Genomic DNA, 16,070 nt, shown 5'->3' on the forward strand with positions numbered 1-16,070 from the left:
AAGGGCAAAATATCTTGAAACACAAGTGCCGGATTCCCCCAAATGTTCATGTATTACTAAGAAAAGGAAAAAAGCTAAAACGGAATTTGCTTCAAATTGCATGGGAGTAACACTTTTTCAATAAATTTTCAAGGAATTTGGATTTGAAACATGTAGTTTAACATTATGATAGTTATAGTATAATTACATTTGCTTCGACATCCACTCCATAAAACTGTAAAAAAATGTTTTGCTTCAAACTAGTTCCAAACGTAAGATTTCCAATGTTTATATGTAAAAACTAATTGAATTGAGCAACTTTTGCTGAAATAAGGGACTACAGAATGAAAATAAAAATATTTCATTACTGATGCGGATGTGTTGGTGAGCCAATTTTTGGGAATCCAGTATATGTGTATTAAAAGTAAGGGAATGTGGGGCAAGATGGGCACCCCTAGTTTGTGTCGTTCCTACCGATTTTTTTCAATACATTATTTGGGGTTCTGATGAATATCATTAAATTGATATGAAAGCCATAAATTTCAGCTAAAAAATCAACAGCACAACGTAAATATTGTCCAAAATACATAGAAGTCCAAAAATTTACCTTTTCATATAAGATTTGTTAATTTAAAAGTGATATTTTTGTTGCGTAAACAAATTAATTCATTCGTTTTTGGCCGTATAGTTATAGAATAATCTTCTCTAGATAATCAGGAGCAAAACTTTTTATCAAATTTAAAAAATATTTCAATTGTTTTGATTATATTAATAAATTTACACCCTTGGGGCAAGATGAGCACCATGTTCAAAATTAAGTAAAAGTGTGAAATTATAGAACCACATTTAGCTGTGGGCTTGACTTACGGTATCTTCTTTGCACAAAACAATTTTTCTAAAAAATATACAAACAAACAACAAATTTAATCGATATTTAAGTAAAATCTTAGCAATTTATGAAAAGTTATTTATTTTCTGATAAAAGTTTTAAAAACTTAAGTTAGTTGAAGATAAATATTATCAGATATTAAAGATAATATCTTGGGAAATTGCAAACATTGAAAAATAACAGTTTTCTTTAGTAAATAGCATCTTTTTATGGGGGTGCCCATCTTGCCCCGCAGTTTTTTTGACCGATGATAAAAAAGCTATTTTTTAACGTGTTATTTGGAAAACTATATCACTTTTTAAAACTTTTAATGGTTGAAGGTCAAAGTAATAATGTAAAAGATAAGGATGGTTACCAATTTTACCAAAATAATAACGTTTAAGTAGGCTTAAATCGCGCTTATCCTTAGGGTGCTCATCTTGCCCCACCTGACACTACTTTGGTTGAAGAGATCATTAGGGGTCATCCAAAAATGACATCCATAATTTTTGGGAGGCTGGGGGTCTACTAAAGTGAGACAGTGCATGTATATTAGGAGAGGTTTCTAGAAATCCCGAAAAATGATGGACGTCATGTTTGAATCTTACTTTACTGAACATATGTTTTTCCATTATTGCTTATTATTTAACAAAATACTTCCAAACTAAAACATTGAAGTTTTTTCGCGTTATTTAAAAAACTACGTTACAAAACCTTTGTCCGATTTTTTCCCATACGAAACAAAGTTCAACATTATGATTCTTACGGTAATGAAATGCCAATAGACATGAAAAATATTTTTACGTCGTTTCTGAAACATTGGTCGACGTAGAACAAACCTCAGTGTAATTTTAACGCAAGACAAAGTTTAATGTTGGCATGTATTCTCACACTTTCGAGTGAGGCCCGCCTGAACAAAACAGGCCTTGCGGTGTTATGATGGCACTCTTTTTACAGGAATTTTCCTCGGTTGTCGTCGGAGTGATTTATTTTTGTGCATTGAGCATGCTGATTGAAAAGGCTGCTCAATCAAGGATTCTGTTTGTTTGCTTTCTCACAGCAAACAAAAGCAATGTTGTGACAGCAAACAAGAATAAAATGTCAACAAAGCACTACTACGCAGGCAGTTGGATTGGTCTATAAACTCTTGTACATGCCTTTCCTTTTACGTGATTTTTGTCATTATAAATTAACCTCTGAATGGTTCGACACTAGAAGTGTCGACTTACTACAGGTTCATGATGTATTTAGGAACTGATGGGTGATTTTTTGTACTGATGTTGCATAAACGAATCATTTACCATGTGAATTCTGATAATGCAGCTCTTGATTCCCATGACAACTATGGAGATGCAGAGGTGATTTCTCGGTCTCTAGTAACAATGGCTGTCTTAATAACATTCCTTCCTCACAGTAATAAAAAAAAAATAGACGCCGTTTTGACTTGCAGCCCCTATTCTAACAGTCACATCAATCCATCAATATATTGATGTCGTCTGGGCCGTTGTAAAGGATCAAATTATGCTAGATTAAGGCAAAGTAGGCCGTCATTGAAATTTGTACGCGTCGTTGATGATTGTTGCTGATTCATCTCACGATTTCGAATCAAAGAAAATCAGTTGGTTTTGCACTGACACAGCTGAAAAAGTATCAGCATACTTTATGTATGTTAGCGCTTACAGTGGTACTTTTTCAGGTCCATATAAACTATCAAGACTGAGTTTTATCACTTTGAAATGCAAGCTGAAAAGTCATCATTGTTGCCAAAATGAATGACAGGCTACTTAGCCTTAAAGGGATCGCGTATTGCAGCGAGTTAGGGAAAAAATCTAGTAAAAAAGAGTTGACTGTATTATTTGACGTAACAAACCAAGTCAGCGGTCCAAGAAAATTTATTACCAACCTAGTGGTCCCGGCAAACTTCGTCTTGCCATCAGGGAAGGTCTGAAAACTCAGAGCAGTGCCAAAAACATGCGTGCCACTCAAAAATTGATTATGCGTCTCCCATTCTTTGCGAGTAAACTCAAAGCAAGGCGCAGTAGACAATTTGTTTTTGTGCGAGACAAAGCAAAGCACAATCTCTACTCTTTCAGTCTCTTTCGTGAAAGCACAAAATCCACTCTAGAATATTTACAACAAAGTATGCTTTGAAAGCGGACAAGCTTAATATGTGTTATGCAAAAAAGTATAGGGGAAATGGTGGTAAAACGGTGTTCAGCCTTTTAACGAGAAAAAAACAAATTTCAATGAATTTTTATCACGTACGCACAATTAAGAGCATAAATCAGAGTGTTCGGGTTGATACGGATGTCAATTTAAGTTAAAATATCAACTAAAACTAAGATTTTAGAAAACAACGTTTGAAAGTTAGAGCTGACGTAACTTTCAGCTCGGAGGTCTTGAGGTTTTTCTGTGTTGTAAATATCGTTGTGATATGATGTCAAATCTGAAACTTTTAGATTTCTTTTTGAATGGGTTACAAGCATTTATAGATATATTTTCGGGAATGCAATGACAATTTTTAAAAATATTAGTTTTGCTCAGGTCTTTTGCATGATGTTTATTTTACCACCATGAGCTGTTCATTTTACCCACATAGTGCAGGTAAAATTAACATTTCCATCATATTTTGCTAGCGATAAAAAAACGTGAAAATTTAGCTATTTTAGTCTGAATTCGTGTTCCTGCTTTAGATAACATTCCTATGTTTGATCTTAAGCGATAAAACTATACATGTTCCTCGTTTTTCTATCAGAGAAGGTTAAGGTTAAGGTGTTCATTTTACCACCCCTTCTCCTATATGTGGATCTTGACATACCGTCAAACGGGGTGACTTGCAACTCTTTTCAACTTCAATCAACCAAAACCATGATCTAAACATCATCGAAAAATCTAAATTCCTTTTAGAATTTTTAATGGCGGCCCACCTACAGAAAGGGATGACAGAAGATTGAATCGAATTATTTTGTTCACTTTTTAATCATCATAAAGGTGATTTTTTTTTAAATGTCCTTATGCGGGGTGACTTGCAACACTCAATGCTAATTTACTTTTTGCCAACAAAATGTTGATATTTTTTTTAGTCACACTTGTTAAGTATTGTTATTCATGTATTTGGAGCATTCGAGACAGTACAAGAGCATTTTGAATAACTTTTTGTAAGAAAATAATTGAGCTATTTTTGTAGGGGAAAAAGATGTGTTAAATCATCAATGTTCAATACCTTAACTGAACAATATTTTTAATGAGTGTTTGTTGCTGATTGATGAATTATTACTCTTTTGATTATAAAGTAGACCTAACACAAAAGTTTTTCACTTTTATAAAACTCTAAATTGCTTGGAAATAAAGTGTTGAAAGTCACCCCGCATAGGTACATTTTTGTAAAAATGATTTTTATTTAAAATTTGTTGCTATAATTTCGTAAAATAAAATTCGTCATATTATCACTTATTAGTTATAGAAACACCTGGTAGAGTAAAACTTTTGTAAATTAAATCTATCTCACGTTTCTAGGTCACGATTTTGAACCTTCATAGAGTATCAGTTTCAAGACATTTTAAGGAATTATGTTTAATGTATAAAAATATTTATGATAACAGCTTTAGGGGTCTATTTTATAAGTCGAGTCGATCAAAATGACTCGACTGGAGTCACTGTCGACCGAAAAATGCGCTCGACTCAGCTCTGTCACTCGAGTTTTTCGACAGTTGTCACTGTATGTGACTGGATTACTATGGGAGTCGACGGGTGACATCTGAAATATGCATGCTTGCTTTGATCGACAATGAATACAGACGAGTCACATGAATCAGCTCGATTTACAAAATAGGCCCCTTAATCGTGACTCTTAATTGAATTGTAAGTCAAACGTATTGAAGAACCGATTTGAAACGAATTTTCTTTTGAAATTTGTGTTTTATAGCGAAATTTATTTGTAAATTACTGTGTGTTGCAAGTCACCCCGTTTGACGGTATTTGATAAAATCAGAAACATAAGGTGGTGACGAATTATGTCCAACGTGTTTAGAAATTTTCACAGGAACATATTAATGAAATGAGTTCAAGTGAATTTGTTTACGCGTGTACGGAACGCAAAGAGTGAAAATGAGACAACTCGATACCATGCATCCCAAAACACTTTGCGAGTCAGCACTGCCAGGGTGCAGTCCAGGAAAAAATGCTCCTGCACGTCTCTTTCGAGTTTTGGGTGCTATCTCGCAGCAGCGCGTGTAGCACCGAAAGAGATTTGAGTCGCACCCCATCCCTGCTTGCCATCAAGTAGGCTGTTGAAGTACGCTATGGATCGTCTCATACAAAATGACAGTTCCGTTCACGATCGTTTTTCCGACTTTCCCGGTAAATATCTTGTGATTTTTATGCATATAAACACGTCGGAACCCTTAACGAACAAAACTGAGAAAAAATCATTCAAATCCATTTACCCGTTCGGAAGCCATTTCGTGACATACAAACACCACTCCATTTTTGTTTATAGGGGTATTTTATAAGTCGAATCGATCAAAATGACTCGACTGGACTCGACCGAAAAATTTGCTCGACTCAGCTCTGTCACTCGAGTTTTTCGACAGTTATCACTGTATGTGACTGGATTACTATGGGAGTCGACGGGTGACATCTGAAATATGCATGCTTGCTTTGATCGACATGAATACAGACGAGTCACATGAATCTGCTCGATTTACAAAATAGGTCCCATATAAATCGAAAGTTCTATTATTTTGAAGATTTTTCCACTTTTCTTTATTGATTTAACTCCGGACATGCTGTTTGTGATTTCGAAATCGTTCGGAGTTCTTCATACAAGTTAGGAAAGTTGGATCATGAGCTCCGATTAATTGGGTTTATTCTACGACTGGCGTGAGGTGACAATTGTCGGTCTCGTATAGCGAGGTGACAATTCTCAACTCGAGTGAAGTGACTCGCCACTAGGTAATCACTTGAAATTTGTGCGGTAAAAAAAAACTCACCATTTTGATCACACACTTTGAAGTTATCGCAAATGGCCCACAAGTGGTCGTGTTTTGTTTTGCTCCACGTTTTTTCTTTCGTGCTCTCGTTTTCCGCGGTTTTGTCGATGATTTGCCTAGTACTACGCCATTCGGATTACAATCTGAAAATTTAAATTTAAAACATTCATGAAGTTATGCATGAGGTTTCAAAAATTAATTAACTTCATTTAAGGTAAAACAGTTTGGAATCTAACCTCTTAAATTGCATCAAAACTTTAAAGGCACTAATCTCGCGAAGGAAGCATCTCAATAAGAGTGAACTTTTTTTTGGCTTTGTGCACTAGCTGAGAGCTTAAAATAAGAAGATCATGAACGTTTGCCTACTAGGGAGTCGAAGCCGGTTATGGACCCTTTGCGTATTATGGACCCCCCACAGAAAAAACATAAAATTACCACTCAAAGCAACTTTATTCCTATGAAAATCCACCGGGGAACTTCGGTTGCATTGTTAGTCAGCAGTTTCAGACAAAATATTTGGTTTGAGACGCACAAATGTGCTTATTCTGCGCGGCGTGTGAGTCGAGACGAGTCGCTCTCACCGCGAGTGACGTGAGACGACTAATGTTAATCAAATGGGAGCGAGTCGACAATTGTCACCTCATTCGACTCGTGTCACCTCACACGCCGCGCAGAATAGGCACGAAATACAGATATTTGGACAGTTTTGTAAATGAAACCTCACAAGAGGGTCCATAATACGCATTTCCAGGTGGGTCCATAATAGGCACGTCGGCAGCGAGCCGGATTACATGGGAATCAAATGGAGGGTCCATAAAAGGAAACTTCAAATTTTTAAACATTCCTATTATGGACCCCGGGAGGGTCCATAATAGGCATTCGGACAACAGTTTTCCAAATGCATATTTCGCTGGTAAAATCGAATGATTTTGTGTGTTTCATAGGCGTACTATGAAGTAAAACCTTGAACTTGTTAGACTCCACAAAACGTATATCCGTCTGAGATATCATTACGGAAAAGCGTCGAGAATGAATTTCAGCTACTAAGGGGTCCATTACTGGCATTGAAACCCTATTTTTAGTGCATTTGAAAACGCGAGTAGGGTACCAAGCAGAGTTGGGAAAAGTTCTGAGATTCATACTACGGGCCCTATTTTATAAGTCGAGTCGATCAAAAACGACTCGACTGGAGTCACTGTCGACCAAAAATTTCGCTCGACTCGGCTCTGTCACTCGAGTTTATCGACAGTTGTCACTCTATGTGACTAGATTACTATGGGAGTCGACGGGTGACATCTGAAATATGCATGCTTACTTTGATCGACAATGACTCCAGATGAGTCACATGAAACCGCTCGATTTACAAAATAGACCCCTACAGTAGGCAAGCATAGCAAATCACAGCCAATCGCTGCTGTAGGCAAATGCCTTGAAAATAGCAAAATTCGTTTCTAAGGGCAACCCAAAACTACTGTAGAAAAGTTTTCTATTTCCCGCATGTACAGCCTTCATTTACACTACTGATTTATGAAATTCATGTGCCCAACTGTGGCTACTTGATGAGATTCACGATTTTAAACAACTAGAGGTGAGATAAGCCACGTGATTTTCGCGAAATTCAAGCCTACTACTATTAGCAGCACTGGTCACAAGTCGGTCATTCTCAGACTTCGAGCCCCATTGCTCTATAGCTTGAGAAATGGAGGAAAATTCCATCGCAAAACCCTCGACCAACGAGTTTCAAGCGCTCAGCTAGGTCTCTTGTTAAATAGCTACGCGAAAATACTGAAACCACTCTGATATTGGATGCAAAATAAAACGAGGGTGTTGTTCCTCCATGCACAACTTTGAATACAACAGCGTGACCGAAATCCGAAATTTTAAAGATCACAATTTTTTTAGACATAATTTGAATTTCAGTGTACTTAATTATTTTGAGTAATATTTCCAGTCAAGAATTCAAAAGCAATTGCGGTTTGACCAATGAGAATTATTTGACAGAATTTTGTTTGTTCAGGTTTCAAATTTGTAAAACCCGAACAAGGATTTTTCCCGATCAAACATTTGAATTTTGGTGAAACAAGGGGTCTATTTTGTAATTCGAGCGAATTCACGTGACTCGTCTGTAGTCATTGTCGATCAAAGCAAGCATGCATATTTCAGATGTCACCCGTCGACTCGCATAGTAATCCAGTCACATAGAGTGACAACTGTCGATAAACTCGAGTGACAGAGCCAAGACGAGCGAAATTTTTGGTCGACAGTTGGGTTTATTCTACGACTGGCGTGAGGTGACAAATGTCGGTCTCGTATAGCGAGGTGACAATTCTCGACTCGAGTGAAGTGACTCTCCATTTGATTTGCACGGCGAGTCACTTCACTCGAGTCGATAATTGTCACCTCGCTATACGACACCAACATTTGTCACCTCACGCCAGTCGTAGAATAAACCCAAGTGACTCCAGTCGAGTCGTTTTTGATCGACTCGACTTATAAAATAGGGCCCAAATGAATACGTTTACACTTATAGTGAAAACTTATGAAATCAATTAAGGGGCGGTCCATTAATTACGTAAGACAAATTTCGAGGTTTTTCAACCCCCCCTCCCCCCATGGTAAGATTTTTTGTATGAAAATCAAAAATAAATTGTATGGCGCGTAAGAAATCTCAGACCACCCCTCCCCCCATAAACCCTTCCATAATTAATGGACAGCCTCTAACTCGTCGATCAGACAGTTTTTAAACGAGATACAGCAGAGTGAAGTTGACTGGGAGGATTTGTCTACCTTGCAATCGTTCCTGACTGGGAAAAACGGAACAGTACTAGAAACATGAAATTCGCGCAGAATCAAGTAAACATGATGGGTCGGTCAAAGATCTTCAAAAGAAAATAAAAAGTCGGCTCAGAGGTCGCTGAGAATCAGCTTATTGAACATTTAGGGGTCTATTTTATAAAAAACGACGCGTAAAGTTTTTTCGCTTTGTATTTGGAGCGTTAAAGTGTTAAACAATGCTTTTGTCGCCTAAATAATTGTTTTAACTTGCATCTAATGCAAAAAAATGATGTAAAATATCGAAATCATATTGAAAACTAATTTTTTGCAATTTCTCATCGTAATAGGCTGTTTTTCATCACGCCAATCTGTCATGAAACGGCCTACTTTCCTGCACTGAAGTATGCAGTGCGGGAATAGTCATTACCTAACTGAAACCAGTGCTGTAATGATTCATTACGCAACGCTTTCTCATTACGCAACTGTTTTGAGTTGCGTAATGAATCATAATACAGAAATTGTAAAATAATGGTGAATGCATTCCGATATGATTTCTGATACCCTCAAGTGGTCTTCTACGAAATTGCAAAAAATGTTGTACGTAACTCGTTGCAGAACTCGATTTTTACAGCACTCGTCGTAATTATCCTACTCGGCAAGCCTCGTAGGATAAATTTACGACTCGTGCTGTAAAAATCATCTTTCTGCAACTTGTTCCGTAAACTACTATTGATGTTGTGTTGCGGAATTTGATAACGAGTTGCAGAATGAGTCACGAGTCGTAAATTTATTCAACGAGGCTTGTCGAGGTGGATTACTACAAGTGTTGTAAAAATGTGGTGTTATGACTCACTACGCAACTCAAAAAGGTTGCGTAATGAAAAAGCGTTACGTTATGGTCATTGTGAAACTGAAATCAGTTGCGTTATGACTATTACGACACTGCATAATTCAGTGCAGGAAAGTAAGCCGTTGCATGACAGATTGGCGTGATCAAAAACAGCCTATTGCGATGAGAAATTGCATAATTGGATTTATCTTGAGGCAGGCAAATTTTAATGAAACTGATAATTAAGCTGGCGAACTTAGCTCACACAAATTGCATCGCACCTTGAACTTTCAAGAGCACCAAGCAACCATTTTTATTTAAAAAAAATGATGAATTCAAGCGTTTACATTAATAAGGGCGTAAGTAACAATCGATTTCGATCCATCGAATAAAGGTGACGAGGTGCATGTTTGATTGATTTTTTTAGTTCATAAGGGTAGTGTAAAAATGACATCTAACGTGCTTCGTGTCACCTTTATTCATGGAAGAGAAATCGATCAAATTAGTTGCGCCTTTATTCTAGCACATGCTTGAATTAGTCACTCAAGTTGACCAATCGATCAACTTTTCTGTGTGGAGCGCTGTTCGAGTTTTCTGAATCCGAATTCTTCTCGAGCAACAATCGAATTGTAGACTATGAAGCTCATTTGAGAATCGTGTCAACTATAATGTGGGAGTTGGATTCACAACTGAAACATAATATTGTTCTTTTACATGGGGTTAACGCAGCACTGATAAATGTAATGAGTATATTGAATTGAAAATACTTCTCAGAGCACGTAAGCGATGTCAAGTGGGATTAAAATACCTTTGAATGAAATTTGCACAGCATTTCAGGTCCTATCTCAACACATATTTTAAGTGTTTTTCTTCGTAGTTCGAACGTAATGTGATTAATTGAAACGATTTTTTTAATGAAATAAACGATTTATCAAATTGAGAGCCAGCCCGTAAACAAGGTGGCAACTGAACCGGGAATTTGAATCCAGCGGGAAAATCCGAGAATTTGAGATGGTCATCGGGAAAATCATTTTGAACAAACATTTTCAAGCTCTAAATCTACAAACCATCACAAATAAATTGTAGAAAGTTGTTATGGTTGATGATATATACTGTAATGAAGATGATGATATACCTAACTGTAAATTTGGAAAAATAACTTTCAAATATTAATGAATCAATTTTTTGTTAAATAGTCTTCTTTGCCACACTATTATAGTGAAGTATAATACTTCTTAGAAAAGTTTCACTTTTAGCAATGTTCTAAATGTTTGGAAATATTTTATGATTTTTTTCTTTTACTATCAGGGCTTGATTCTTTCTTTAAATTATCTGACTCGGAAGATGCAAAAAATGGCATATTTTTGGTGTAGACATGGGCTACACAGGTAGACAAGCTACCACTTTTAAAACAAAACCCTATCAAAATGAATCAAAAGTGATAATAATATAAACCGTTTTAGTAGCACAACTGCGGGGGTTACAAGTAAAGGTGAGTGACAAAAAGTTTTGAGAGAATCTTCATAATGTTTTTTAGTAATTTCTCATTCCACCCAAAACAAGCAAACTTTCTACGAATTATTTCGTTTTTTCCATTGATCGGAACAATTCCCTAAAATACTGTTGCAAAGCATGAAAACAGTAAAATTTTCAGTATATCTAACACAAAAGCCGACCGAAATGTTCTTCTTCTTCTTGGCATTTGGGTTTATTCTACGAGTGTCGTGAGGTGACAATTGTCGGTGTCGTATAGCGAGGTGACAATTCCCGACTCGAGTGAAGTGACTCGCCTTGCAAATCAAATGGAGAGTCACTTCACTCGAGTCGAGAATCGTCACCTCGCTATACGACACCGACAATTGTCACCTCACGCCAGTCGTAGAATAAACCCAATTACGTCCTCACTGGGACAGAGCCTGCTTCTCAGATTAGTGTTCAGTGAGTACTTCCACAGTTGTTAACTGAGAGCTTGATTTGCCAAAGTTGTCATTTTTGCATTCGTAGATCGTGTGGCAGGTACGATAATACTCTATGCCCTGGCAAGTCAAGGAAATTTCCATTACGAAAAGATCCTGGACCGACCGGGAATCGAACCCAGTCACCTTCAGCATGGCTTTGCTTTGTAGCCGCGGACTCTAACCACCCGACTAAGGAAGGCAACCAAAATGGCACTCCCCTCAATTGAAAACCGGGAAAACTTTGAAAATTATGCCGGGAAATTAAAAATGGATATTTGGTGGTTAACCTGCCGTAACAGATGATCATTTTGTATGAAAATCCAAACAAGTTGCAAATGTATTTTTCAATACAAATCAATATGGCCTTAGGGAAAATTGTGTTACTAGTAAAGGCACTTCTATTGGCTTTGTCGCATAAAAAGGAACTCCCCCTATCAGTGGGATGAAATATGTATGGTTAATGCTGAACCTAAGGAAAGCACCAAAGTAAACAAAAGGCCGAAAAGTAGCATGAACAGGGCTTTTAATGGTAAGTATCTGTGCAACTCTTTTGCACAGCTCTTTCAGTATCTCAATAATAGCAACATTAATATCACGTTTCTCCTTGATGTACAGGGTGTCCGCAAATTATCCGTACAAACTTTGAAGACACAGCTCTATACAATCAAGCATAATCAATTCAATATTCTTGCATGGTTTTAAACATTGGTCTATTATATTCTTAAGAAATAAGTTTGACGCATTTCCGATTTCAAATAATTGCAAAACCAATCCAAATGTATTGAGGTGTCTTAAAGGCAGCTGTTTTACGAGCCTTATGACGGAAGAGAAATGTCCATAGAACTCACTAGATTTGAACCGCACAATTTCCAGTCTAACTTGAAGCCACTAACCTGTAAATTGCTTCAAACAATAATAGGACATTTGGATTCATCTCTTTTAGGTTTCAGGGATAACACATCTCCAGTATAACTAGTGGCCCTCAAGAAAAACGTCTCCGAAAAATTTAAATTTGCCTATCTCAGAAAATTTCGAATTTTTTTAAAATTGTGTTTTGTGTTAACATATAGATGTATTATAAAAGGTACATGGACATTGATTTTTCACTGTTTTCAATGCGAGATCATCTTTCCAATATTTTGCTGTTCGGATAATTTGCGGACACCCTGTATTTTATCTCCAATTCCTTCCATGAATGCCATTGTTTCCGTTGACTGTTTCTTTAATGGAGCTTTGGAACAATGTTTTATTTCAAATTAATTTGTATAAATGATCGTTTATTTGGTAGGTGTGTGATATTTAAAATTCTAGACCTGTCCATCGTAGCCACAAGAGGACCGCATAACAATAATAGATAAAAAAGCCGAAAATATGATCAAAGTGATACAATAATTAGAAGAAAATGATGAAAATAAAGGTCTACAATAAAAATGCTTAAAATGTTGTTTGTTGAAAGAAAATCCCAAAATTGCATTTCCATCTTCGTTTAACGGGGTAGGTATGACTTATGCGTTGCTGAAAAAATGTAGTATGAATCGAATCGAGGAGGGGATTCTTACATCTTTGAGAGTTAAGGTAAATATAAAACGATGTCAAAACTTTTAAAGAGCACAAATATCTTGGAGATCCAAATAATCGTTTAGGCTGAAAATTTGATCGATATGTCATTCGCTGGACATGACCAATTGATGTGTGCTCTTGAAAATTCGAAGTCTGGCTTCGATGCAGCCTTACCTTAACGTTATGTAACACAGTAGGTATGATAATCATCCTCATCCTTGTTTACGGTGGATCCAACATGCGATAGAATCCATGGCCCATTTGGTTTTGCTGGCGTAATTCGAACGTGAATACGGCAAACCACAACTGGACTACCTTTCACATTTATTAATTCCGGTCAAATCGTTTTGTGTAACATAAATTATGAGTGTGTGTGTTTCTATATAATTTTGCAATGTTGGAAATGCATCTGAAAATTTGAATTTAAGGCTAAGTAGCCCGTCATTCGTTTTGGCAACAATGATGACTTTTCAGCATGCATTTCGAAGTGATAAAACTCAGTCTTGATAGTTTATATTGACTTGAAAAAGAATCACTGTACGCGCTAACATGCATAAAATATGCTGATACTTTTTCAGCTGTGTCAGTGCAAAACCAACTGATTTTCTTTGATTCGAAACCGTGAGATGAATTAGCAACAATCATTAACGACGCGTACAAATTTCAATGACGGCCTACTTCGCCTTAAAATAGAAAGAAGTGCCATATGTTGGGCACTACAGATGAGTCAGATAAACTGGCCCGATTTGAAAAAAAATAGATCCCATTTGAAATCCAAAGTTTCAGGCGTGTTTCCACTCATTCACGAAAACGGTCACTGTTAACAAGTCGATACAACTTTTCCCCACCTGCTACTCGGCTACGATATGATAGAGAGTATGCTCGTAGTCAACAAGTTTGTGATTTGCAAAGGTTGTTTCAGAACCGGATTTTAGAATCATTTTATTTTTGTATTTCGGCATCTACTGCACTCAGAACTCAGAAACACGAGTAGTCACAAAATTACTAAACTTCAGTAATTTATGACTATTTTGAATCTGCCTTTCATTCTGCAGGGAATTTTAATCCTATTTTTCATTTCGCCTGGATTGAAGCATCGCTAAGCTTCAACCTAGTCGAAATGACAGTTAGTGCAAAATTCACAGCAGAATGAAAAAGGGGCAGAAAGAAAATAGTCATAAATGCATAAACTTTAGTAATTCTGTGACTATTTTTCATTTCTGGGTGTACGCACTTAAACATATTCACCGACTTTAGAAAAACGGATTATTAAGAATTCAACAGCTGATACTTCGGTTATTTCCAGTACCGAATCTCGGTACCTATTTTTCTAAGATATGCGCGACTACGAAGGTAATTACCACAGTTTTGACCCTATGCGTGAAGCTCCGATTTTTTACATCGGAAAGCATAGGAAGTCAATATTCAAATTCTTATTAAACATTAAAAACACAATTTAATTAAATTTTGTGAAGTTTACGAGGTTTGATTTCTAATAAGCTATACAATCAGCAACATATTGAAGAAACTCAAAATAATATTCCTAAAATGTAGCTCATCGAAAGTCTATCAATGTATACTGAAAAGATTTTAAATAACTATTGTAGTTAATTTTGTATAAGCATTTGAAATTTCACTTCCTATACCTTGCCTGGTAAAATTTTCGACGCTTAACGCATCGAGAAAATTTTTGCCAGATAGCAGCACCATACCTACGTACACTCAAATCGGTAACCCATTGTTTTTATTTTACCAAGATCTCGGCGAATAGGCCAGGAGAAGTGGATGAACTTGTCATTCATTTTTCTGTCAATTCTCATACAAAATCTACTTTTTCTCTGACATAAATTCACCACTTCCCCTGGCCTATATAATCAAGATTCAGCAAATTGGATTCTCGGCGATCTGTTATACGAGGCCGATTTCCAAATGTAAGTGTTGTAGTCTTGTCTCGCACGTCAATCACGGAATCAAAGCTTCGCTAAGCGTGGTTCGCTCGAGCGTGGTGTCAATAGCGATAACCATTTGCGCGACTGCTCTAGGGTTACAATAAACATTCACTGGCTTTCATCTGAAAGGAATAATAGCACTCAATTTGAAAATGTGAATAGGCCAGGAGAAGTGGATGAACTTGTCATTCATTTTTCTGTCAAATCTCATACAAAATCTACTTTTTCTCTGACAGAAATTCACTCTAGGTGAACCACTTCCCCTGGCCTATTTCTTCTTCTCAATTGTGTTAGCAGGATAGGTTCATTATTGATAGTCATAAATTCTCAGTTAAGGTAGTCGATGTATATGAGATATTGAGTTGCGTCAAAGTGTTTCAAAACTTTACGGAAAAACTAAATATGTAGGTCCACAATATATTCCGGCATTGCCCTATTCAAAATATATTGATTTACTCTATCTGCATTCAGTTATAAGATAAGTTATAAGGCATTTAAAATAGGCTAGCTAATATTGGCACAGTAGCAGACATACCCCGTTTAACGATGCCTGGAATGCATTCTGAATCGATTTTCCACGCGCACTTCTCTCACTAAGAATTCCTTCCTTCGTAGGGCACGTGGATGATCTCCGAGCTTCGCATACGAAATCCTCCGTTGCATTTGTCCAAAACCCGGTTGAACATAGTCCGGAACCCAGCGAGGTGCGTTGTGGCCCTTCCTCTTCATCCTCCGGTGCTATCAAATTTATTCGTAGTCAGAAGAAAAACGCTCAACTAGTGTACAAGGGTTACCTGTACAACCGCAAGTTGACCCAGCAGAATGGCAACACCACGTGGCGGTGCATCGACGTGACGAAGCTGCGCTGCAAGGCGATTTGCGTTACCAAATTCAATCGGCTGATACGTGCCAAACGACAACATGGCCATGAAAACCACGAAAGTAAAATCCGGAACCGACCGCTGTATGACTATCCCGAAGATTTGGAAGAATATTTGGACATTTACTCGAGGGATCCGATTTCGGCGTCTCAGAAGCTGGACGTCATCGACGATGGAACCGATTACAAGTTGGTCGTGCGGGACACGATCGAGGAAGCGCCTGGCAGTCATATAAGTGACATGATGGGGAGTGGGACAGATGCGTTCTAGTACTACATCA

At 37.1% G+C, this 16,070-nt stretch overlaps 1 protein-coding gene across 50 annotated transcripts in view; it reads left to right on the plus strand.

The window, feature by feature from the left end:
- LOC5573536 (modifier of mdg4) overlaps positions 1 to 16,070 on the plus strand; it is a 419,719-nt gene that overhangs the window by 12,973 nt on the left and 390,676 nt on the right. The window lies entirely within an intron of this gene.

The sequence above is a fragment of the Aedes aegypti genome, chromosome 1 (assembly GCF_002204515.2).
Source record: "Aedes aegypti strain LVP_AGWG chromosome 1, AaegL5.0 Primary Assembly, whole genome shotgun sequence".
NCBI classification, from domain to species: Eukaryota; Metazoa; Arthropoda; class Insecta; order Diptera; family Culicidae; genus Aedes; species Aedes aegypti.